This window comes from Gallus gallus, chromosome 28 (assembly GCF_016699485.2).
Source record: "Gallus gallus isolate bGalGal1 chromosome 28, bGalGal1.mat.broiler.GRCg7b, whole genome shotgun sequence".
NCBI lineage: Eukaryota > Metazoa > Chordata > Aves > Galliformes > Phasianidae > Gallus > Gallus gallus.
In genome coordinates this window covers 30,845-56,555 of record NC_052559.1, presented here as the reverse complement: position 1 = coordinate 56,555, position 25,711 = coordinate 30,845, and the positions used below count along the sequence as shown (strand labels likewise).

General features: G+C 55.0%; 2 long non-coding RNA genes across 3 annotated transcripts; both read left to right on the top strand.

Moving 5' to 3' along the window:
* Positions 1-8,032: 8,032 nt before the first annotated feature.
* LOC121107716 lies at positions 8,033-10,160 on the top strand. Of its 2 annotated transcripts, none has more exons than XR_005842084.1 (4): positions 8,033-8,089; positions 8,752-8,806; positions 8,885-8,987; positions 10,115-10,160. It is a non-coding gene; the product is annotated as an uncharacterized LOC121107716 (long non-coding RNA). The 2 variants fall into 2 exon arrangements; XR_005842085.1 differs by lacking the exon at positions 10,115-10,160 and adding an exon at positions 9,124-9,184.
* Positions 10,161-23,177: 13,017 nt separating this feature from the next.
* On the top strand, positions 23,178-25,465 carry LOC124417434. The gene is made up of 3 exons (XR_006932222.1): positions 23,178-23,658; positions 23,795-23,880; positions 24,786-25,465. It is a non-coding gene; the product is annotated as an uncharacterized LOC124417434 (long non-coding RNA).
* The last annotated feature ends 246 nt before the right edge of the window (positions 25,466-25,711 follow it).

The following is a 25,711-nucleotide window of genomic DNA, read 5'->3' as shown; positions in this document are numbered from 1 at the left end:
GGGGAGCCAGGGGTTGGACTTGATGGTCCCTGTGTGTCCCTTCCAACTCAGGATATTCTATGATTCTGTGATATCCGTGGTTTGCCTGGGAAATCCCTGATGGCTTTTTCTTTCCCTTTTTCATGGCATAGCGAGCTGTGAGAAGTGAAGGAATGGCAGTGCGTGCTTAACTGGGCTGCGTGGCAAGCAGGTCCGGTGGGCTGCCGTATAAGGATGCATCCAGACTTCCAAATCACCTCCTTTAAGAAGGCCGAATAGTCTTTCAGTTATTGTTCTGGGCAGCTCACACCACTGGGTGTATAATTCATTTCACTTGGAATATCATGGGTCAGACATAAATGTTATTATCGGCTTTAGAGAAAGAAGTGGGAGGCTGAACTGATAATTGGTAAAAATGAAAAATGTTTAAAATGATTTTTGCAAGATAAGCCCTCAACAAACAGTTGTCCTGTTCCACTTTTGGCCAGTCTCAATGCTTGTCTTCCAGAATGTCTGCGTGTGGATGAATCACAACAGGATCCTGGGAATTTTTAAGAAAGGGAGGAAGGAGGACCCGGGGAACTACAGGCCGGTGAGCCTCACCTCTGTGCCCGGGAAGATCATGGAGCAGATCCTCCTACAAGAGGAGGAAACTTACAGGAGAAAAAAACTACAGGTGAGCCTAACATATTAATTAACTGAGAACAAAACGTTAGGAAGGACAAGACTGTGCTTGAGTTTTCCCAGTAATGAGTGCCTGAATTCCAGAGTGGGTTTCTGAATCTTTGTTTCATCCTACGGGACCTATGAAGGACTGTGCCTTCATTGTAATCTGCATCAGAAATGCCTCCTTTCTCAGGGCAAATCCAGCCAATGGATTAAGGGCAAAAATAATGTGCAGAGTAGGACTTCTATAGTACTCTATATTATAGAACTCTAAAGGCAGACTATAATAGTCTATATTACAGGGACTCTAAATACAGACTGCTGTTGTTTTGTTTTGTTTGATTTTTAATCTCTTTGAACAGCCAGATCAAGTAGCTGAGAAGCCTCGTTCCAGCTTTTCTGTAAAACTTGAGTCATGAGGAGTGCTTTCTCTAACAGTGGTAGTGTTGGGACACGCTTCTTTTTGCCAGACTGAGCATTGTTCTCTCTCCTTCTTCATATCTTGCAGGAAAGATTGTTTCACGTGTAATGAAAAGCTAGGGTCCAGAAGATCACTGCGGCCAGATGCCAATTTTGCTGCCCTCGTCAGTAAGACTTGTCCAAGCCCTGATGTATGTGAAGCTCATCAGGAGGGAATGCTAGCAAGAATCAGCTAACACAATAGCAGCAAGCTTTCAATGACAGCGTTAAGGAAGGGTGACGATTCACCCTAACAATTGTTTCTGATCCCACCCTCTAATCAATTTCCCACCCCCCAGCTCCCACCCCGCAATCAATTTCTCACCACCCACCCTCCTCCCCCCCCCGCTCCCTCCCACCAATAGTTCCCTCCTTCTGCAAAAAACCTCCCAGCCCCCCAGCTTCCCACCCCAACAATTCCTTCCTCCAAATTCCAACAACTTGGGAGTGTAACGTGATCAGAGTACAATTTCTCCCCCAGAATTGCCACCCCACAGAATTCCCTCCCCCTCCCCCCATGCTCAATGCCAGCAGTTACGGAGTCCAATCATTTTTGATGCCAACCATCTCCCACAACAGCCATTTCTCACCCCAGCAGTTCCCCACCCCCCAAATTCCCTCCCCAACAATATTACAGTACAGCCATTTCATTTCCAACCTCAAAAAGATCCCAGTGCCCCAAGAATTCCCAACCGAAGAATTCCCACCCCAAATTCCCTCCCCCCACCCCGGGTTCCCACCCCAACAATATCACAGTACGGCCATTTCATTTCCAACCCCAAAGAGATCCCAGCACCCCAAGAATTCCCCCCCCAAGTTCCCACCCGAAATTCCCTCCCCCCACCCCGCAACCATCCCCTCCCCGCCCTCTTCCCACCCCCCAGCCAACATTTCCCAGCCCAAAGCTTTGACAGTCCAAGCCTTTGGCGGTCCATCAGCTTCAGAGTCCCGCATTGCCCCAGCCCAAGATGCCGTTTGTGGACAGCCCAGTTTTGGAGGGGTAGGGCTGGGGCCGGTGCTGGTGCCCCCGGAACACTGCCGCTGCTCTCTGGGCATGGTGGGGGCCAGCGAGGAGCCCAGGGCTCCAGGGAGCCGTCTTGGTCGGCTATGGCCACGTCTCCTGCTCCAGCAAGTGGGCCGGTTTCTTGGTGCGCTCCCGCTCGAGCCGCTGTTGGGCTGTGATGGGCACCCCATCAGGGCACAGTCCTCCTGCTGCCCGCCCACCGTGCTGACACAGCCAGCTTGGCCTAGCGCCGGTGTTTGTGGCCTGGGCCATCGTGGCAGCGCGGCAGCTTCCTCTTTGTGGCTGGGCCGCTGCCAGTGTGCTGCTCGTGCCCGGTGCTCTTGCTGTTAGTGGTGGTGCAGGCGGGCGCTGGGCACTTGGCTGGCTCGGTGCTGTCCTCGTGGTGCATGTCTGCCAGCCGGCAGGAGATGCATCCGGGTGGCAGTGCCAGGCGGGTGAGAACCACCCGGGGCTGCCTCCGCTGCACCTCTTGGATCAGAGGTGCGGGGGCAGCCAGGGGGGGTGGCAGTGCCAGGCGGGTGAGAACCACCCGGGGCTGCCTCCGCCGCGCCTCTTCCATCAGATGTGCAGTGCGGGGCGACGGAGGCGCAGGGGCAGCCAGGGGCGTCGGCACGGGCAGCTCAGGGGATGCTGGCTGCCAGCAGAGCGAGTTGCTGAGGAGCCCTGATTCAGGATGTGTCTCTTTGCTCAGCTCCCTGCTGGCCCCGGAGGAGTCCGAGTGCTCTGTGCTGGAAGAAGAGGAGTCGAGGCTGCTGGGGACATCAGGGCTCAGTGGCTCCGTGGCAGTGATGCGCTGCATCAGCTCTTGCGTTTGGCAGCTGTTTGCAATGGCTTTGGTCCCCTCTCTTGTGACACCGGGCAGGTCCTGCTTGTGCTGGGGGACCTCCAGAGCCGCTTCTGAAAAAGCAAGAACATCCCCCCGAACGATGATGGCAGCCTTCCCACAGCCACTCGGTGCAGGCAGCCGCCGCCACCTCTGGGGGTCACCTCTGCGGAGCACAGTCTCACCGTCAATCCAGGTGAGCAAACGGTCCATTTCCACATCATCGTTGTCAAGTCTGTGGGTGCTGGGTGTCTCTTCTGGAAAAGGCAGAAAATGCCCAGCGGGGCAATGGCAATGCCGGCTTTCCCACGCCCACTCCGTGCAGACACCCCCCCAGCAGCTCTGCTGCCCCTCCGAGAGAGACTCACCGTTGTTGATCCACGTGAGCAGGTCATCGATGTCTGCGTCGTCGTACAGGATGCCTGTCTTGGATGTCACTTCTGGAAAAGGCAGAAAATGCCCAGTGGGGCAATGCCAGCTTTCTTTCCCACACCCAGTGTGGGTGGGTGGGTGGGTGGGTGCCAGCAACCCCCCGCCAGCTCTGCTGCCCCCAAACTCACCGTCGTTGAGCCATGCCAGGAGATGCTGGATGTCCGCCACGTCCTCCGGGATGTCTGCGCTCGCTGTGGCTGCTGGAAAAGCAAGGACATCCCCAGTGGGGCAATGCCAGCTTTCCCACAGCCACCCGGTGCGGACAGCCTGCCGCACGCCCCGCAGCCCCCAAACTCACCCCCTGAGTCCAGCGCTGCGGTGCTGCAGCCGAGCGGAGCCGTGGCGGGATGGGGGCACCCGTCGGTGGGCGCTGGGTGCCCCTGGTCCTCCGTGAGCACCACGGCGTCCTGAAAGGGCTCCATCGGCGACTCCCAGGTGGCGGGCAGGGTGCAGGGCACGGGGAGCACCTGCTCCTGCAGTGGTGGTACCTGCAAAAGAACTGGCGGGGGGCCGGGGCGGCCGGGGGCCTGCGGCAGGCAGGTGCCTGCGGGCTGCGGGGGCTCCCCGTGGAACACGGCCCCAGGCCACAGCCCCATCGGCTGCTGGGGCAGCAGCGTCCCTGCCAGCAGGGGATGTCCCCAGCAGTGAGCAGGGGCAGTGGGGGGAGCCATAGCTGGGTGCAGCCCCCCAGGTAGCAGCTGCAGCACCGGTAAGTGCAGCCCCACAGTTGGGGGCAGGCCCCCAGGTGGCAGTTGAGCCCCAGTTGGGGGCAGCCCCCCAGGGGGGAGCTGCGCTGCCTGTCCCCAGACACCTGGTACCCCAGGCCAGACAGAGGTCTGAGGCGCCAGGTAGGTGGCAGTGGGGACAGGGAGGGCTTGGGGTGGTACCGGCATCGGTCCGCGGATGGTGGGCTGCATCCAGGCGGGGTCCGGTGGCGGCACAGTCGCTTCAGGGAAAATGGCGTCGGGTGTCAGAGGCACCGTCAGCGCTCCTCGAGGGATTCTCTCCGTGGGGAAAGGCCAAAGCAGGCTCTGGGGTGGGCTCTGGGGCGCTGGGGTGGGATCTGGGGCACAGGGCTGAGATCGGGCTTACAGGGCTGGGATCTGGGGCGCTGAGGTGAGTTCTGGGACGCTGGGGTGGGATCTGGGACACTGGGGTGAGCTCTGGGTTACGGGGGTGATATCAGGGTTACAGGGGTGGGATCTGGGGCGCTGGGGTGAGATCTGGGATGAGCTCTGGGTTACGGGGGTGATATCGGGGTTACAGGGGTGGGATCTGGTTTGCTGGGGTGAGATCTGGTTTGCTGGGGTGAGATCTGGGGCACAGGGGTGGGATCTGGAGCGCTGGGGCCAGCTGAAGCATGGGGGCAGGGGAAGCCTGCTGCCTTACCTGCCATGACAGCTGGAGAGTGGCAGTTAGGGGAGCCCCTCCCCCCAGGGGGGGGGGTTGCGTGACCGTTGGGGTCAGCCCCTTTCCCCCAGGCTTGAGATGGTTGGAGTTTTTGTCGCCACAAAGACCTTAAAGATCCTCCAGTCTAAGCACAACCTAACCATACCAGCCTAACTCTAACAACCCCTTGCTCAATCATGTCTCCGAGCACCACCTGGTTTTCAACACATTCAGGGATGGTGACTGAACCAGCTCCCTGGGTGGAATAGGGAGCCCATCAGGTCTCCCCTCAGCCTCCTTTTCCCCACGCTAAACAGCCCCAGTTCCTTCACTCACTCCTCAGAGGGCATATTGTCCAAGGCCTTCCCCAGCCTTGTTGCCCTTCTTTCAACCTGCTTCAGCACCTCAACAGCCCTTCTGTGCTGAGGTGCCCAAAACTGAACACTGGACTCGAGGTGAGGCCTCGCCAGTGCCGAGTCCAGGGGCAGGATGACTTCCTTAGTCCTGCTCACCACACCATTCCTGAGCCAGGAATTGTGGTTATGCCATTGGCCTTCTTGGCCACCTGGGCACACTGCTGGCTCATCTTCAGCCACCTGTCCATCAGCACACCAAGGTCCCTTTCAGGGATCAGGCAGCTTTCCAGCCACTCCTCGCCAAGGAGGACTGGGGGGACGCCTGGGGTTGTTGTGACCAAAATGCAGGACCCGACGCTCGGCCCCATTGAAACTCATCCAGTTAAGCTGGCAGAGTGAAGAGAGGAAAAAAAACAAGCAGGCAAAGAGCAGAGCTGTCCACAGGGGGCAGGGCTTGGGGCAGGGCCTGTGCCGGAGGGTGGTGCAGCACAGTGGTGGCCTCGGGGCCCAGGCTGGAGGGGGCCTGGCACAGTTGAGGCCTGGTGTGGGCCCAGAAGGAAGGGGACCCAGGCACAGGTAGAGCCTCGGGGCCCAGGATGGAGGAGAACCAGGCTCAGTTGGGGCTGTGTTGGGGCCCAGGATGGAGGAGGACCAGGCACAGTTGGGGCTGCTTTGGTGCCTGAGCTGGAGGGGGGCATAGCACAGTTGGGGCTGCTTTGGGGCCTGGGCTAGAGAAGGACCAGGCACAGTTGAGGCCTGCTCTTGGCCCAGACCAAAAAGGGCCCAGGCACAGCCAGGGCCTTGGGGCCCAGGATGAAACAGGACCAGGCACAGTTGGGGCTGCTTTGGTGCCTAGGCTGGAGGGGGGCCTGGCACAGTTGAGGCCTCCTCTGGGCCCAGACAAAAAGGGGCCCAAGAACAGTTCGGGCCTTGGGGCCTAGGATGGAGGAGGACCAGGAACAGTTGGGGCTGCTTTGGGGCCCAGGATGGAGATGGGCCTGGCACAGGTGGGGCTGCTTTGGGGCCTGGACTGGAGGGGTGCCTGGCACAGTTGGGGCCTCCTCTTGGCCCAGAGCACAGGGGGCCCCGGCACAACCCTAGCCGTGGGGCTTAGGATAGAGGAGGACCAGCAACAGTTGGGGCTGCTTTGGGGCCCAGGATGGAGATGGACCTGGCACAGTTGGGGCTGCTTTGGGGCCTGGACTGGAGGGGTGCCTGGCACAGTTGGGGCCTCCTCTTGGCCCAGACCACAGGGGGCCCTGGCACAGCCCTAGCCTTGGGGCTTAGGAAAGAGAAGGACCAGCAACAGTTGGGGCTGCTTTGGGGCCCAGGATGGAGATGGACCTGGCACAGTTGGGGCTGCTTTGGGGGCTGAGCTGGAAGGGGGCCTGGCACAGTTGGGGCTGCTTTGGGGCCCAGGATGGAGGACGGCCTGGCACAGTTGAGGCCTCGTCTGGGCCCAGACAAAAGGGGGCTCAAGCCCAGCCAGGGCCTTGGGGCACAGGATGGAGAAGGACCAGCAACAGTTGGGGCTGCTTTGGGGCCCAGGCCGGTCGACGGCCTGGCACGATTTGGGCTGCTTTGGGGCCCGGTATCGAAGAGGACCAGGCTCAGATGGGGCTGCTTTGGGGCCCAGGCTGGAGGAGGACCTAGCGCAGTTGGGGCCTACTCGGGGCTCAGTCCAAAGGGGGCCCAGGCACAGCCAAGGACTTGGGGCACAGGATGGAGGAGGACCAGGCACAGCTGGGGCTGCTTTGGGGCCCGGGCTGGTGGGAGGCCCGGCACAGCCAGAGCCTTGTGGCTGCACTCCCTCTGTACAGTTCAACCTTGATCCATAATCTGAAATGGTAACTGTAGTGAAAGGCAGTAGGTGATCCAGCTGCTTTCCTGTGTTTTAATTTTTCTAAGTATGGGGAAGGACTCAAGCTAGTAAACAAAGAGCCCTTTCTGAAGAACAGGACTCAGAAAGTATTAGCACAGAGCAGATCTCCCAGTAGAGATTCTTCCCCTTAGACAGGCAGCCCTGAAATGAGGGTGGGGAGGGCTGGAGCCAGGCTCCACCCCTTTTTTGCCCAGGTGAAATGCTTGCAGCTGTGCTCCACAGCAGAACGTGTTTTAATGAAGCCTGTGCAATCCAAGAATCCTTTCTTCCTTCTTTCTCGTTTGTGTTTGTTGCCTGCAGTTCCAAGCAGGTGGACTCTCAGTGTCTTGCAAGTGACAGCTAGCAGCAGCAGGTCCAGCCAGGAGGCACAGCACCCTGCAACCTCCAGGTGAGTGACAGCAGGCAGGCAGGCAGGCCTTTGGGCTCTGCAGGGTCGTTGTGTGGAGCATTATGCCCAGGAACAGCTGAGTGTAATGATGTCCGAGCTGCAGAGCTAAGCATAACGGAGAGGCCCAGCGGCTCAGCTCGTTTCCCAGCGTAAGGCAGGAAATAAGAGCCACGAGGGATATGCAGACGCTTTCTGCTTTTGTCTGTTGCCTCACTCCTTCTGCCCCTGTCAGAGGGGAGGAACGAGCTGCACGTGCACAGAGACGTTGCTCTCACGGCCACTCCCCCCTCAGGTTGGAGCATTCCTGGCTGCAGGATGGGCAAACCGAAGTTCTTGCCTGATTGGGTCTGTGAAGCTTAAAAAGGGACACCAACTATGGCCTCTTGGCTCATGAAGTGAGAGAGGGGATGCTGTGCTATTGGGCTGCAGTCAAGAGTCTGAGAGAGTCTGTGTTAACGGGAGATTTGAGAGACAGTTCTGGGGAGTGTGGGAGCAGTGCAAACGTGCGAGGGTGCTTTTCCTTTCAGGGGCCTTTGTGCAACAGCAGATGTTGATGCCCTAGAAGCACGGTGCGGAGCACATCCTGGGATCAAGGTGCCACGGACTGGAAAATGCTGCTGTGGCGAAGTTCCTGTGTGAAGACAAAACTCCCAGTCCCCCAGAAAAGTGGAGGCAGAAGAGCAGTGACAAGGTATCTACATGTCTATCTGTGTATGTGCACAGCAGGCCCTAGCTGCCCCTGCTTCCTCCCTCCACGGGATCTGCTCCTGCTGCTGCTGCTGCTGGAGTCTCCTCTGGCCATGGTGGCGTGGGGCGAGTTCTTGTGTCAAACAGGATCTCCCATTCGTCAACTCATTGTGACCGGGCCTGATCCCCTGGTTGACCTGTAATGAATCGCAACGTTATCCATCCCATAACCTACCCTGGCACCGAGGTTAGACACCGTAGGTCTGTAGCTACCAGGATCATCTTCTGGCCCCTTCTGAGCTTGAGACCTCATGCGGCTGTCTCTAAAGTGTCTTGCCCACCACTTCATCCTGGTTGGGTGGCCTGTAGCACACTCCCACGCTAACGTCAGTCTTACTGGCCTTTGCTTTTATTCTGACCTAGAAGCTCTCAACCCTATCATGGCCATCGTTCATTTCCAGACATTCCCATTCTTTCTTAACGTAGAGGGCTGCACCACTGCCTTTCCTGCCTTGCCTCTCTCTTTTGAAAAGTCGCTAGCCATCCATCACAGCACTCCAGCTGTGTGAGTCATTCCACCACGTTTCTGTGATTTTTCTCCTGTTTTTGGATTCCAAGAAAAGCCAGGTAGGATTATTTTTATTGTTATTCTTTTTTTAATGGCAGGCATTGTGTTCAACTTAAAAAGGAACGCATGAAGAATAGCTTTGTTTGCATTCTGGTAAGTGCTGAGGCTTTGGCTGATGACAGCTTTCAGCTGCAGCTGAACTAGGCTGGATTTGTCTCCTGCTCTCCATAGGTGAGTGTTTCTCTTCCAGATCTTTGAATCAGCTTTCTACACGGCTTAAGTGATGGAACAGGAAAGACTCCAATATGGTAACAACGTGATTTCTAGTGTTTTGGTACGTATATTCAAGTCAGTATGGGTCCATTTCAGACAGCATCGTCTCACATCTGTTTGTTGTCTCATATCAAAGGCATTTTTACTAATTTGGCTACATACATACTCCACCCATAGTTTGCGTCTTGTCTTCTTAGGGTGAGGTTTGCCTGCTGAACAGCAAGACAAAAGAAGCTTAAATTACAGAAGCAGAGAAGCAGAGACAGTCTAGAGGCTCAATACAGTACGGATCAGTTAGAGTATTACTTTGAAGTTGTTGTGTTCTGGGTCTTAGGTGGGATGAGAGACGGGTGTGAATGTTACAGCCAAGTGTTTTTCCCTTGTTCATTGTTCACCTGCTGCCATGCAAGCCAGCTCTTCTTTTCCCTGCCTCTGCTTTTCTTGTTGCATGCATATGCATCGCAAAATCTCTGAACAGATTTATTTTCACGTTTTAACAGTGTATAGCTAGAAGTGGGGCTTATCTCAGCCTTTTGTCTCATCATCTGATGGCGATTGGTTGTGTATGGGGGGAGTTTGCACGAATTATTAGCATCTCACCAAAAGCAAGGAACAGAAAAAGAAAGAAAAAAACACCAAACCGCCCTAAAAGCTGCATAAATGACTATAGCTGAGCCAGCAGGAAATATTACCTGCAGTTTGCAGAGTCCTCATTTTGCTCAGCACTGACTGGATGGGGTTAACAGTGACCGCTAATGAAGGAGCTCTGCTACCTGTCTGAGCAGTGCTCCAGTCTTTGTTGCTGCGTTAGGAATGCACTGCTTCTCCTGCCACATTTCTTCACGCCCTCGGTTGTTATCTGAGCAGTGTTAGCCCCCACGAGCTATGCAGTCAGTGCCTGCTTGCTCCAGGTGCTCCATAAGCACAGCAGAAGGATGCCAGGGGGCTTGCAGGCAGTGTGTGCATGCTGTTGCTCTCTCAAAGAAGCCCCTGTTTTAGCTAGCTGCAGAAGAAACCATTTTTTCCTTGGTCAGATCCTTGCAAACGCAGTGCAAGTGTACAGAACGGTACAGTGTCTAGCTGTCTTTTGGCAGTATGTGCAATGAGGTTATCTATTTTTCAGGCAGAGGAGTGCCTCCCGACAGTTGAGACTGAGCATTGTTTTCTCTCCTTCTTCATATCTTGCAGGAAAGATTGTTTCACGTGTAATGAAAAGCTAGTGTCCAGAATGATCACTGCGGCCAGATGCCAATTTTGATGCCCTCGTCACTAAGACTTGTCCAAGCCCTGATGTATGTGAAGCTCATCAGGAGGGAATGCTCGCAAGAATCAGCTAACACAATAGCAGCAAGCTTTCAGTGACAGCGTTCAGGAAGGGTGACGATTCAGGCTGGGAGCAGGTATGTCATCACCTGACTTGACCACATGTAACTTGATGCTAGAAGTACACCACGTCCTTCCCTCCCTGCATGGCAAGAGATTGCTCTCTTCTCCTGCAAAGGCAGCCAAAGTAACTTCTGTGTGCTGACTAGAGAGAGAAAACTTGGTGTCACTCCTCGCAAGTCCTGTGGCAGCCAGATACTGTGTTAGCCACTCACAGGTAGCATGTCTTTGGTATCAGGGTGTAAGAGAATGAACTCTGTAGGAGCGCTGCTGTCATAGGCCACCAAGGGCCCGGGATGCCTGGCTGAAATTTGATGTTGCAGATACCTTGGTGTCACTGGAATCCATGGAGTTGACACAGTCCTCTGATGGCTGGATTTCGGCTTTCTAAGGGTATTCCTTTCTGTTTCTCATCTTTTCAGGGTGATATTGCTTTGCTTTCCTTGGCTTTTTAGTAATTCCTATTTTGGTTATTGTTTCTGGAATGGCTTTGCTTTGCTCCTTGGTTTTTCTTTTGTGTCTTTGCCTTGCATTGCTTGTGAATTTTCATTTATTCCTTCTCTTCAGTGCAAAGCATTGGTGAGTGCTTTTCTCTTTGTACTGTGTTTGGTTTCTTTGCTTTGACACGATATACACGAGTAAAGCAAATGAATGGAATACAGTATGGTGACCTTGTTTTGTTTGCTTTGTTTTCCTTGCTTGGTTGTTTTTCCCCTATTGCTTTTCAGTAGTGCGCCTTTTGCTTTGCTTTCCATTGTCTTTGTGTCTGTTTTGTTGGCTCTTTGTCTTAGCTGTTCCTTTTCTTTGCATTAGCTTCTTCCTCCCAGAGGAGAGCATTCCTTGCCTTTTCAGAGGATGGTTCTTGGCTTTGCTTGGAGTTTCTCCCTTGCTCTTCATTCTTGGTTGCCTTACCTGGCTTTGCCTTCCTTGTCCCCTTGCCCCGGCCTTGCTCTTCCTTTGCCTTCACTTACCTGATGTGCTCTCTCCCTTGATTGTTCTGTTCTGTCTGTTCCTTTCTGGCTTCTTGAACTGCAGCCTCCTCTCTGGGCTTTCCTGCCGTGCTTGATGCATTTGCAGCTCCTTGGAGTTTCCCAGGTGGGTCCACGCCTCCTGGGCCTCCTTGCCTCTTCCCTTGTGGTGCTCTTGTGGCCTTTTCTCCAGCTGGCTGGATCCATGCGGGCCTATTGCCCCATTTTCTCGGCATTGGTGTATGTAGATTGTTCTGTGTCATCTTCCCAGGCATAGATGCTGAGTTTTTGCCTCTCCCAGACTCTGTTGTCATCTTTGCTTTTCCGTGAGAGTGTATTCTGTTCTGTTAGCGTTGGTTGCTTGTTTTTGAATTTGGTGTTTGTTGTTGTTTCATGTATTGTTATTGGCTTTCTTTGATGTGCGTGGGGTTTTTCTTTGTTCTTTTTTTCAGTTTGGTGCTCTTTTTTTTTTTTTGCTGTTCACTTCTTTGCACTGTATTTTTTTCCCAGTAGCGTTTCTTTTCCTTTCTCTTGTACTAGAAATTGTAGCTCCTAACACTAATCCAAATGTATAAACCACAAGTCTGAACCACACAGGTGTATGGGAACTGTATAATCACAGCCTGACCCTCTGTTTGACCACCTGAGGCGAGTGCTGAGTCAGCTGCAGGGGCACAGGTGATGGCAGTTTCACCTGAGTGACCGGAAGGGGTGGACCCTGGCTGCAGCCCTGCTAGACCCCATGTAAGGGCTGACTCCCAAGGAGGAAGGCTCTCTCTCTGGAGGTCACCCTTAGTGGAGCTGTTCTGCGCGCCCAGGGTACGGGTAAGCTTTGTATTTCATTCCTCCTTTGGAAAGGCAATTCTCTCTCTGCTCCTTTACCTATTTGCCTTACAATCTGTTTGCCATACACACAGGTAATGTTTAACCCCACTAATGGGTAGCCCTTAAGCCTTTTCTGTAAATGCAACAGGGATAGGGTTAGCCCTCATCAAGTAAGGGCCACCCTCAGTCCTAAAACCAAAGGGTAGCCCTTAACCATAACCGAAGTGCGAATCCTTCGCTCTAATCCAATGTGGTAACCGTTGACCTGTCACTGAAGGGAAGCCCTTCATCCTAACCTACTATGGTAACTCTTCATCCTAAACGCTAGCCTCTAACAGTAACCTTTAAGCCAATCCCTAGGGGTTTTCCTTAAGCCTTTGCCCTGACTGAACTTGGTAGCATTTCCACGTGAAGCCTTATCTAATGCAGTAACCCGACCATCTGATGCCAAAGGGTAACGGTCCGCAGTTAGTAGTAAGACTAAATAGTAGCACTTAACCGTAATCCAGCAGGGGATGAGGCCGAGCTTGTCTTCTGCCAGGGCTGCTCTCAGCCCCAGGGCACGGCGAGCGGCTGCGGGCAGTGCATCTCCCAGCTGAGGTGCCTGTCAACATCTGCCCGCTGTCCTTGTGGAGGGCCCGTCATCGTCATGGAAACTGATTGTAACAGCACAAAGGTTCCAGGAGCGTGGGTGATGTCAGCTGTGACATCCTCTGGGGGGCCTGGAGCCGCCCTTTTTTGGCCTTGCAGCCCATCAAGCCAAAGCCTGCTGTCCTGCACGTGGTCCCACCGGGCAGAAACTCTTGGGACATAGGAAGGTTCAGGGGAGGGGACAGATGCCTGAGGGCATTCTTTGATTCCATCCCGAGAGTTGTCTTTGTCTTTGTTCTTTCCATGTCGTGTGGTTTTTCTTTGCTTTTCCTCTTGCTATTTAACATCTTTTCTTTCTTTTATGCTTCTTTCTCTGTTGCTTTGCATTGCACTGCTTTGGTTGGTTGTTGGTTTTTTTTTCCCTTCCTTTCAGGCCAAGCCCCAGGGGCTGCTAGGGCAATGTCCTCACTTGGAGGGGGAGGCTGGGTTTCCCATCTGAGGGCTTCATGCACAAATAGCAAGGAAAACTCAGACACAGAGCAATGCTAAGCAAAAGCACGCCTTTTCTGAGACACTGTCTCAAGCTCCCTGAGCTCTTTTTTCCTACGAGGTAACTCCCCTGCTTTTTTCCATCTCTTATTACAACAAGAGAGATTTCCATCGCTCTTACAACAGCTCGCCAAATAATGTTCTTACCCACAGAAGCTTTCCCTTTTCCCTTTTCTCAGTGAGAGTCGCTTGAATCCCGGGCTGATTCCCTAAAACCAAGTGTAATTTTTCTCCTTCCCAGAAACCAGTCACCAACAGAAGTTGTCCTGTTAGCCCACATCCACCCAAAATCCCTCAAATACACTATTCTTACAGCCAAACCAGACCATTTTCTGTTCAACTGCAGTGCACTTACGGACCGTATTTCTAGTCTTGTTCCTGCTGAGGTAGTGGTAAAGAAACCCCAGTCTGCCTGACAGCAATACATTGCTCAGAGTAAAGCTGCTGGAGCACACAAAATGCTGTCAGGCGTCCGAGCTGAGCAACAGACTTCATTCCTGAATTGCACAGCTACCAGTAGAAGTGACCTCCACGCTGTTTGGCCTGTCCAAGGAGTTCACGCAGCTCTGAGTACCCCCATTTCTACACAGAGTGGTATCCCCCGTCGGCTATCAGCTGCTACTGTAAGCCTTTCTGCTGCTTGAAGCCAGAGGGGCCAGACCCAGCTGGCCCTTAGGGACCTCCTTTGACCCAGGCCTCGACGGAAGTGTACCACTGGTTAACCCAGAATGGCAACTGTAGACCAAGGCTATCACAGGCACAGTTTTCCCTTACCCAGGGAGCGGAAGGGACTCAGTCCAGTAAATGAAGATGGAACTGCTTACCCCTTTGTGAGGAGGAGGGCTCACACCCTACTCAACAAGAGCAGAATTTGAAGCAGTGATCCTTCCCTTGGGGCAGCCAGCCCTGAAATGAGGTGAGGGAGGGGTGGAACCAGGCTGCACCCCTTTGTCATCCAGGTGAATTGCTTCCCTCTTTTTGCTCCTGAGCAGAACAAGATTTGAGGAGGCGGAAAGCCTGTGAAGTCCAAAAAGACTGCTTTCCTACTTCCTTCCCGTTTGTGTTAGCTGGCTGTCACGGAGTGATCTAGATCAGTGTATGCCTGTGGCGGGGCAGTGGGCCTGTTTTCCTGTGTTTGGCTTCCTTGCTTTGCCATGATGCTGTCTTGAGTTCATGTGCTGGACTCTTGTATTTCGTGTCTTTGTTTTGCTTTGCTCTGTTTTCCTTGTTGTTTGCCGTTCTTTTGTCAGTCTTGCTTTATTGCTGCTCCTGTGTTGCAATACCTTGGTTTTGTTCCGATGTGGTGATTGATACTTTTCCCTTTCCCATTCTTGGAACTCTTTTCTCCCTCCTTCAGGGTGTTCCTCTTTGTTTCTCGGCTTTTCAGGTGATTTTGCTTTGCCTTCCTTGGCTTTTTGGAACTTGGGAAAAGGTACCGAGGTGCATGGATATGGAGAAGAAAAGCTCTCCTGCTGTGGCTGAGAGGTGATGCAAAGGAGGCCTCCCGAGCAAGCACCGCAAAGGCAGCTTGCTTCTCCAGAGGCTGCAGCATAAGCTCGTGTTCCTTGCGGAGGACTCCGTTGTGCATCTGCAGGAGCTGCTTTGGCGTGGAGGATTTTGTGGAGTTGCTGCCAGTCGTTGCTCGGATGAAGTGAGGCTTTTGTCCTTGTATTTGTGCAGGAAAGCAGTGCGGAGGGAACGTGTGTGGTGAGATGCTGAGGAGAGATTGCCTTCCTTGCCCCAGCAGGCTGCTTGTGTCCTGGTGATGCACGGTGACGAGAAGGCTGCTGTTCTGTGAGTAAGCCTGCCACGTGGGAGTAATGGTTGTGGCCTTCTGGGCAAGTCTCTGAGGAGAGGTCTTTGGGCAGGCTGGTTGTTTTGCTGGGCAAGTGCCATTTCAGTTGTTTGTTGCCGTGCTTGGTTGGTGCTTGTTTGAGAAATAGTCGTTCTCTAGGCGAGCAGTGCTCTGGCAGCAGGGGAGTGAGAAATGTCATGTCCACCCAGTCTTCTCCACGAGCCTTACGCTGCCTTTCCCCAGTGTGTGTAAATGGCTGTAGAAATGGCAGGGGGAGAAATGGGGAAGAGGGGAGGTGCGGTTTCTGTGCATGCTGTGTCCACGGAGCAGGTGTGAGCTACTAAGAGCTGGGAGCCCTGCAGAGCGTCCTGGGTTTGTTTTGCTTCCTTGTTGGGGCTGTTGGGATGCTTTTGTGGGTGCTTTGTGCGTTTGAAGTCCCTGTGAACTCTGCTGAGACCAGTGGTGTCCTAGGGAGAGCCCCGCTGCCCCCTTTTTGTTCGGGCTGTTTTCTTCCCTCTGGAGGTTAAAAGGGCCTTCAGAAACCCATCAGTACAACTTGGTGCTGCTCCAGCCTGTCAAGTGGAGATGATGAAGTGTGACCGCCACTGGGGCAGGGAGGAGAGCAGCTAAGAAATGGTGTTGCCGTAGACTGTGTGGAGCTTGTTCTTGTGAAACGGTCCCTTGTGCTGCCAGAATCTCTCTGACTTTCAGTCATGGCCTCTTCCTCCTGGCTTTCAAGATGTTCAGAGGCATTGCTAAGAAAGAAAGAGCAGAGCTCTTCCTAGGCCATGGCAGAGTTCACCTTTCCAGGTGTATGCCAGAGCATGAAGCATGGTCAACAAGGACGGGGTAGCAGCAGCTGGAAACAGGGGAAGCTTCCACAGAGCCCCCCGCTGGAGTCCCAGGGTGATGAGCTGAAGCTGATCTTGGCAGCATGAAAGGTGGTTTTCCGGGCTGTGTGCCGTATAGGGCTCAGGGCTGTCACTGGGGTTGCTTTCACAGGACACCCCCCAGCCCAGCTCAGGACCCACGGTGAGTCTGTGGGTGACAAATGTGTCACTGAGAGACAGCATCAGGGTGGGAATGCGTGGACCACAGCGCCCAGGGCAGAGTCAAGCAATGCTGGGGGTGGGGGGGGTCAGCCCCAAGGAGAAAGTCTCCGCCACGGGAGAAATGGATTGCTTAGCTCCCCACTTAAGCTCCCATTGCCTCCCAGTATTGTCTAGAGTCTTCTTGTGCAAACTCAGTGCCCCCCAGTGCCCTGCAGTGGGCTTCCCAGTGCCTCCAGTACTGCCCAGTGCCCCCAGCTCAACACACCCACTGCTCACTGCGTGACCATCTCCTTCCCCAGGAACAGCACAAGGCAACAGAGGCGTTGACAGCAGCGATGGAGATGGAGATGTTCAGAGTGGAGGAGCTGTTGGCTCGCTGCAGCCACCCCAGCATCCCTGGAGGTGGGCCTGGGGGGGGGCTTTGGTGCTGCACAAACGACTGCAGGCAGAGGTGTAGGAAAGCGAACGCCATACGTTTAATAATTTAACGTACAAAACAGCAAATAAATGATTATATTCCCAACCATTTCCCACCCTAACAATTGTTTCTGATCCCACCCCCTAAAATTCCCACCCTCTAATCAATTTCCCACCCCCCAGCTCCCACCCCGCAATCAATTGCTCACCACCCACCCTCCTCCCCGCTTCCCCCCCGCTCCCTCCCACCAATAGTTCCCTCCCTCTGCAGAAAACCTCCCAGCCCCCCAAATTCCCACCCCAACAGTTCCTTCCTCCAAATTCCAACAACTTGGGAGTGTAACGTGATCAGAGTACAATTTCTCCCCCAGAATTGCCACCCCACAGAATTCCCTCCCCCTCCCCCCATCTTCAGTGCCAGCAGTTACGGTGTCCAATAATTTTTGATGCCAACCATCTCCCACGGCAGCCATTTCTCACCCCAGCAGTTTCCCAACCCCCAAATTCCCACCCCAACAATATCACAGTACAGCCATTTCCAACCTCAGGAAGATCCCAACACCCCATGAATTCCCACCCCAAGAGTTCCCACCCCAAATTCCCTCCCCCCACCCCGGATTCCCACCCCAACAATATCACAGTACAGCCATTTCATTTCCAGCCCCAAAAAGATCCCAGCACCCCAAGAATTCCCACCCCAAGTTCTCACCCAAAGAGTTCCCACCCCCCACCCATTCCCCACCCCGCAACCATCCCCTCCCCACCCTCTTCCCACCCCCCAGCCTTCTTTTCCCAGCCCAAAGCTTTGACAGTCCAACCCGTTGGCGGTCCATCAGCTTCAGAGTCCCGCATTGCCCCAGCCCAAGATGCCGTTTGTGGACAGCCCAGTTTTGGAGGGGTAGGGCTGGGGCCGGTGCTGGTGCCTCCGGAACACTGCCGCTGCTCTCTGGGCATGGTGGGGGCCAGCGAGGAGCCCAGGGCTCCAGGGAGCCGTCTTGGTCGGCTATGGCCACGTCTCCTGCTCCAGCAAGTGGGCCGGTTTCTTGGTGCGCTCCCGCTCGAGCCGCTGTTGGGCTGTGATGGGCACCCCATCAGGGCACAGTCCTCCTGCTGCCCGCCCACCGTGCTGACACAGCCAGCTTGGCCTAGCACCGGTGTTTGTGGCCTGGGCCATCGTGGCAGCGCGGCAGCTTCCTCTTTGTGGCTGGGCCGCTGCCAGTGTGCTGCTCGTGCCCGGTGCTCTTGCTGTTAGTGGTGGTGCAGGCGGGCGCTGGGCACTTGGCTGGCTCGGTGCTGTCCTCGTGGTGCATGTCTGCCAGCCGGCAGGAGATGCATCCGGGTGGCAGTGCCAGGCGGGTGAGAACCACCCGGGGCTGCCTCCGCCGCGCCTCTTCCATCAGACGTGCAGTGTGGGGCAGCAGAGGTGCGGGGGCAGCCAGGGGGGTCGGCAGTGCCAGGCGGGTGAGAACCACCCGGGGCTGCCTCCGCCGCGCCTCTTCCATCAGATGTGCAGTGCGGGGCGACGGAGGCGCAGGGGCAGCCAGGGGCGTCGGCACGGGCAGCTCAGGGGATGCTGGCTGCCAGCAGAGCGAGTTGCTGAGGAGCCCTGATTCAGGATGTGTCTCGTTGCTCAGCTCCCTGCTGGCCCCGGAGGAGTCCGAGTGCTCTGTGCCGGAAGAAGAGGAGTCGAGGCTGCTGGAGACATCAGGGCTCAGTGGCTCCGTGGCAGTGATGCGCTGCATCAGCTCTTGCGTTTGGCAGCTGTTTGCAGTGGCTTTGGTCCCCTCTCTTGTGACACCGGGCAGGTCCTGCTTGTGCTGGGGGACCTCCAGAGCCGCTTCTGAAAAAGCAAGAACATCCCCCCGAAGGATGATGGCAGCCTTCCCACAGCCACTCGGTGCAGGCAGCCACCTCTGGGGGTCACCTCTGCGGAGCACAGTCTCACCGTCAATCCAGGTGAGCAAACGGTCCATTTCCACATCATCGTTGTCAAGTCTGTGGGTGCTGGGTGTCTCTTCTGGAAAAGGCAGAAAATGCCCAGCGGGGCAATGGCAATGCCGGCTTTCCCACGCCCACTCCGTGCAGACACCCCCCCAGCAGCTCTGCTGCCCCTCCGAGAGAGACTCACCGTTGTTGATCCACGTGAGCAGGTCATCGATGTCTGCGTCGTCGTACAGGATGCCTGTCTTGGATGTCACTTCTGGAAAAGGCAGAAAATGCCCAGTGGGGCAATGCCAGCTTTCTTTCCCACACCCAGTGTGGGTGGGTGGGTGGGTGGGTGCCAGCAACCCCCCGCCAGCTCTGCTGCCCCCAAACTCACCGTCGTTGAGCCATGCCAGGAGATGCTGGATGTCCGCCACGTCCTCCGGGATGTCTGCGCTCGCTGTGGCTGCTGGAAAAGCAAGGACATCCCCAGTGGGGCAATGCCAGCTTTCCCACAGCCACCCGGTGCGGACAGCCTGCCGCACGCCCCGCAGCCCCCAAACTCACCCCCTGAGTCCAGCGCTGCGGTGCTGCAGCCGAGCGGAGCCGTGGCGGGATGGGGGCACCCGTCGGTGGGCGCTGGGTGCCCCTGGTCCTCCGTGAGCACCACGGCGTCCTGAAAGGGCTCCATCGGCGACTCCCAGGTGGCGGGCAGGGTGCAGGGCACGGGGAGCACCTGCTCCTGCAGTGGTGGTACCTGCAAAAGAACTGGCGGGGGGCCGGGGCGGCCGGGGGCCTGCGGCAGGCAGGTGCCTGCGGGCTGCGGGGGCTCCCCGTGGAACACGGCCCCAGGCCACAGCCCCATCGGCTGCTGGGGCGGCAGCGTCCCTGCCAGCAGGGGATGTCCCCAGCAGTGAGCGGGGGCAGTGGGGGGAGCCATAGCTGGGTGCAGCCCCCCAGGTAGCAGCTGCAGCACCGGTAAGTGCAGCCCCCCAGTTGGGGGCAGGCCCCCAGGTGGCAGTGGAGCCCCAGTTGGGGGCAGCCCCCCAGGGGGGAGCCGCGCTGCCTGTCCCCAGACACCTGGTACCCCAGGCCAGACAGAGGCCTGAGGCGCCAGGTAGGTGGCAGTGGGGACAGGGAGGGCTTGGGGTGGTACCGGCATCGGTCCGCGGATGGTGGGCTGCATCCAGGCGGGGTCCGGTGGCGGCACAGTCGCTTCAGAGAAAATGGCGTCGGGCGTCAGAGGCACCGTCAGCGCTCCTCGAGGGATTCTCTCTGTGGGGAAAGGCCAAAGTAGGCTCTGGGGTGGGCTCTGGGGTGAGCTCTGGGGCGCTGGGGTGCGATCTGGGGCACAGGGCTGAGATCGGGCTTACAGGGCTGGGATCTGGGGCGCTGGAGTGAGATCTGGGACGCTGGGGTGGGATCTGGGACACTGGGGTGAGCTCTGGGTTACAGGGGTGATATCGGGGTTACAGGGGTGGGATCTGGGGCACAGGGGTGGGATCTGGAGCGCTGGGGCCAGCTGAAGCATGGGAGCAGGGGAAGCCTGCTGCCTTACCTGCCATGACAGCTGGAGAGTGGCAGTTAGGGGAGCCCCTCCCCCCAGGGGGGTTGCGTGACCGTTGGGGTCAGCCCCTTTCCCCCAGGCTTGAGATGGTTGCAGTTTTTGTCGCCACAAAGACCTTAAAGACCCTCAAGTCTAAGCACAACCTAACCATACCAGCCTAACTCTAACGAGCCCCTGCTCAATCATGTCCCCGAGCACCACCTGGTTTTCAACACATTCAGGGATGGTGACTGAACCAGCTCCCTGGGTGGAATAGGGAGCCAGCCCATCAGGTCTCCCCTCAGCCTCCTTTTCCCCACACTAAACAGCCCCAGTTCCTTCAGTCACTCCTCAGAGGGCATATTGGCCAAGGCCTTCCCCAGCCTTGTTGCCCTTCTTTCAACCTGCTTCAGCACCTCAACGGCCCTTCTGTGCTGAGGTGCCCAAAACTGAACACTGGACTCGAGGTGAGGCCTCGCCAGTGCCGAGTCCAGGGGCAGGATGACTTCCCTAGTCCTGCTCACCACACCATTCCTGAGCCAGGAATTGTGGTTATGCCATTGGCCTTCTTGGCCACCTGGGCACACTGCTGGCTCATCTTCAGCCACCTGTCCGTCAGCACACCAAGGTCCCTTTCAGGGATCAGGCAGCTTTCCAGCCACTCCTCCCCAAGGAGGACTGGGGGGACGCCTGGGCTTGTTGTGACCAAAATGCAGGACCCGACACTCGGTCCCATTGAAACTCATCCAGTTAACCTGGCAGAGTGAAGAGAGAACAAAAACCAAGCAGGCAAAGAGCAGAGCTGTCCACAGGGGGCAGGGCTTGGGGCAGGGCCTGTGCCGGAGGGTGGTCCAGCACAGTGGTGGCCTCGGGGCCCAGGCTGGAGGGGGCCTGGCACAGTTGAGGCCTCGTGTGGGCCCAGAAGGAAGGAGGCCCAGGCACAGGTAGAGCCTCGGGACCCAGGATGGAGGAGGACCAGGTGCAGTTGGGGCTGCACTGGGGGGGCCCAGGATGGAGGAGAAGCAGGCTCAGTTGGGGCTGTGTTGGGGCCCAGGATGGAGGAGGACCAGTGCAGTTGGGGCTGCACTGGGGGGGCCCGAGCTGGAGCGGGGCCTAGCACAGTTGAGGCCTCCTCTGGGCCCAGACCAGAGGGAGCCCCGGCACAGCCCAGGCTTTGGGGCCTAGGATGGAGGAGGACCAGGCACAGTTGGGGCTGCTTTGGGGCCCAGGATGGAGGGGGGCCAGGCACAGTTGGGGCTGCTTTGGGGCCCAGGATGGAGGAGGAGCAGGCACAGTTGGGGCTGCTTTTGGGCCTGGGCTGGAGTGGGGCCTGGCACAGATGGGGCAGATTTGGGGCCCGGGCTGGAGCAGGCACAGTTGAGGCCTTGTCTGGGCCCAGACGAAAGGGAGCCCAGGCACAGCCTGTGCCTTGGGGCCTAGGATGGAGGAGGACCTGGCACAGTTGGGGCTGCCTGTGGTCCCAGGATGGAGGAGGACCAGGCACAGTTGGGGCTGCTTTGGGGCCCAGGATGGAGGAGGACCAGGCACAGTTGGGGCTGCTTTGGGGCCCGGGCACGTGGGAGGCTTGGCACAGCCAGAGCCTTGTGGCTGCACTCCCTCTGTACAGTTCAACCTTGATCCATAACCTAAAATGGTAACTGTAGTGAAAGGCAGTAGCTGATCCAGCGGCTTTCTTGTGTTTTAATTTTCCTATGAGTGGGGAAGGACTCAAGCTAGTAAACAAAGAGCCCTTTCTGAAGAACAGGACTCAGAAAGTATGAGCACAGAGCAGATCTCCCAGTAGAGATTCTTCCCCTTAGACAGGCAGCCCTTAAACGAGGGTGGGGAGGGCTGGAGCCAGGCTCCACCCGTTTTTTGCCCAGGTGAAATGCTTGCAGCTGTGCTCCACAGCAGAATGTGTTTTAATGAAGCCTGTGAAAGCCTGTGACATGAAAGAATCCTTTCTTCCTTCCTTTTTTCTCGTTTGTGTTTGTTGCCTGCAGTTCCAAGCAGGTGGCCTCTCAGTGTCTTGCAAGTGACAGCTAGCAGCAGCAGGTCCAGCCAAGAGGCACAGCACCCTGCAACCTCCAGGTGAGTGACAGCAGGCAGGCAGGCCTTTGGGCTCTGCAGGGTCATTGTGTGGAGCATTATGCCCAGGAACAGCTGAGTGTAAAGATGATGTCCGAGCTGCAGAGCTAAGCCTAACGGAGAGGCCCAGCGACTCAGCTCGTTTCCCAGCGTGAGGCAGGAAATTAGAGCCACTAGGGATATGCAGACGCTTTCTGCTTTTGTCTGTTGCCTCCCTCCTTCTGCCCCTGTCAGAGGGGAGGAACGAGCTGCACTTGCACAGAGACATTGCTCTCACGGCCACTCCCCCCTCAGGTTGGAGCATTCCTGGCTGCAGGATGGGCAAACCGAAGTTCTTGCCTGATTGTGTCTGTAAAGCTTAAAAAGGGACACAAACTATGGCCTCTTGGCTCATGAGAGGGGGTGAGAGAGGGGATGCTGTGCTATTGGGCTGCAGCCAAGAGTCTGAGAGAGTCTGTGTTATGTGAGATTTGAGAGACAGTTCTGGGGAGTGTGGGAGCAGTGCAAACGTGCAAGGGTGCTTTTCCTTTCAGGGGCCTTTGTGCACCAGCAGATGTTGATGCCCTAGAAGCACGGTGCGGAGCACATCCTGGGATCAAGGTGCCACGGACTGGAAAATGCTGCTGTGGCGAAGTTCCTGTGTGAAGACAAAACTCCCAGTCCCCCAGAAAAGTGGAGGCAGAAGAGCAGTGACAAGGTATCTACATGTCTATCTGTGTATGTGCACAGCAGGCCCAGCTGCCCCTGCTTCCTCCCTCCACGGGATCTGCTCCTGCTGCTGCTGCTGCTGGAGTCTCCTCTGGCCATGGTGGCGTGGGGCGAGTTCTTGTGTCAAACAGGATCTCCCATTCGTCAACTCATTGTGACCGGGCCTGATCCCCTGGTTGACCTGTAATGAATCGCAACGTTATCCATCCCATAACCTACCCTGGCACCGAGGTTAGACACCGTAGGTCTGTAGCTACCAGGATCATCTTCTGGCCCCTTCTGAGCTTGAGACCTCATGCGGCTGTCTCTAAAGTGTCTTGCCCACCACTTCATCCTGGTTGGGTGGCCTGTAGCACACTCCCACGCTAACGTCAGTCTTACTGGCCTTTGCTTTTATTCTGACCTAGAAGCTCTCAACCCTATCATGGCCATCGTTCATTTCCAGACATTCCCATTCTTTCTTAACGTAGAGGGCTGCACCACTGCCTTTCCTGCCTTGCCTCTCTCTTTTGAAAAGTCGCTAGCCATCCATCACAGCACTCCAGCTGTGTGAGTCATTCCACCACGTTTCTGTGATTTTTCTCCTGTTTTTGGATTCCAAGAAAAGCCAGGTAGGATTATTTTTATTGTTATTCTTTTTTTAATGGCAGGCATTGTGTTCAACTTAAAAAAGGAACGCATGAAGAATAGCTTTGTTTGCATGCTGGGAACTGCTGAGGCTTTGGCTGATGACAGCTTTCAGCTGCAGCTGAACTAGGCTGGATTTGTCTCCTGCTCTCCATAGGTGAGTGTTTCTCTTCCAGATCTTTGAATCAGCTTTCTACACGGCTTAAGTGATGGAACAGGAAAGACTCCAATATGGTAACAACGTGATTTCTAGTGTTTTGGTACGTATATTCAAGTCAGTATGGGTCCATTTCAGACAGCATCGTCTCACATCTGTTTGTTGTCTCATATCAAAGGCATTTTTACTAATTTGGCTACATACATACTCCACCCATAGTTTGCGTCTTGTCTTCTTAGGGTGAGGTTTGCCTGCTGAACAGCAAGACAAAAGAAGCTTAAATTACAGAAGCAGAGAAGCAGAGACAGTCTAGAGGCTCAATACAGTACGGATCAGTTAGAGTATTACTTTGAAGTTGTTGTGTTCTGGGTCTTAGGTGGGATGAGAGACGGGTGTGAATGTTACAGCCAAGTGTTTTTCCCTTGTTCATTGTTCACCTGCTGCCATGCAAGCCAGCTCTTCTTTTCCCTGCCTCTGCTTTTCTTGTTGCATGCATATGCATCGCAAAATCTCTGAACAGATTTCTTTTCACGTTTTAACAGTGTATAGCTAGAAGTGGGGCTTATCTCAGCCTTTTGTCTCATCATCTGATGGCGATTGGTTGTGTATGGGGGGAGTTTGCACGAATTATTAGCATCTCACCAAAAGCAAGGAACAGAAAAAGAAAGAAAAAAACACCAAACCGCCCTAAAAGCTGCATAAATGACTATAGCTGAGCCAGCAGGAAATATTACCTGCAGTTTGCAGAGTCCTCATTTTGCTCAGCACTGACTGGATGGGGTTAACAGTGACCGCTAATGAAGGAGCTCTGCTACCTGTCTGAGCAGTGCTCCAGTCTTTGTTGCTGCGTTAGGAATGCACTGCTTCTCCTGCCACATTTCTTCACGCCCTCGGTTGTTATCTGAGCAGTGTTAGCCCCCACGAGCTATGCAGTCAGTGCCTGCTTGCTCCAGGTGCTCCATAAGCACAGCAGAAGGATGCCAGGGGGCTTGCAGGCAGTGTGTGCATGCTGTTGCTCTCTCAAAGAAGCCCCTGTTTTAGCTAGCTGCAGAAGAAACCATTTTTTCCTTGGTCAGATCCTTGCAAACGCAGTGCAAGTGTACAGAACGGTACAGTGTCTAGCTGTCTTTTGGCAGTATGTGCAATGAGGTTATCTATTTTTCAGGCAGAGGAGTGCCTCCCGACAGTTGAGACTGAGCATTGTTTTCTCTCCTTCTTCATATCTTGCAGGAAAGATTGTTTCACGTGTAATGAAAAGCTAGTGTCCAGATGATCACTGCGGCCAGATGGCAATTTTGATGCCCTCGTCACTAAGACTTGTCCAAGCCCTGATGTATGTGAAGCTCATCAGGAGGGAATGCTCGCAAGAATCAGCTAACACAATAGCAGCAAGCTTTCAGTGACAGCGTTCAGGAAGGGTGACGATTCAGGCTGGGAGCAGGTATGTCATCACCTGACTTGACCACATGTAACTTGATGCTAGAAGTACACCACGTCCTCCCTCCCTGCATGGCAAGAGATTGCTCTCTTCTCCTGCAAAGGCAGCCAAAGTAACTTCTGTGTGCTGACTAGAGAGAGAAAACTTGGTGTCACTCCTCGCAAGTCCTGTGGCAGCCAGATACTGTGTTAGCCACTCACAGGTAGCATGTCTTTGGTATCAGGGTGTAAGAGAATGAACTCTGTAGGAGCGCTGCTGTCATAGGCCACCAAGGGCCCGGGATGCCTGGCTGAAATTTGATGTTGCAGATACCTTGGTGTCACTGGAATCCATGGAGTTGACACAGTCCTCTGATGGCTGGATTTCGGCTTTCTAAGGGTATTCCTTTCTGTTTCTCATCTTTTCGGGTGATATTGCTTTGCTTTCCTTGGCTTTTTAGTAATTCCTATTTTGGTTATTGTTTCTGGAATGGCTTTGCTTTGCTCCTTGGTTTTTCTTTTGTGTCTTTGCCTTGCATTGCTTGTGAATTTTCATTTATTCCTTCTCTTCAGTGCAAAGCATTGGTGAGTGCTTTTCTCTTTGTACTGTGTTTGGTTTCTTTGCTTTGACACGATATACACGAGTAAAGCAAATGAATGGAATACAGTATGGTGACCTTGTTTTGTTTGCTTTGTTTTCCTTGCTTGGTTGTTTTTCCCCTATTGCTTTTCAGTAGTGC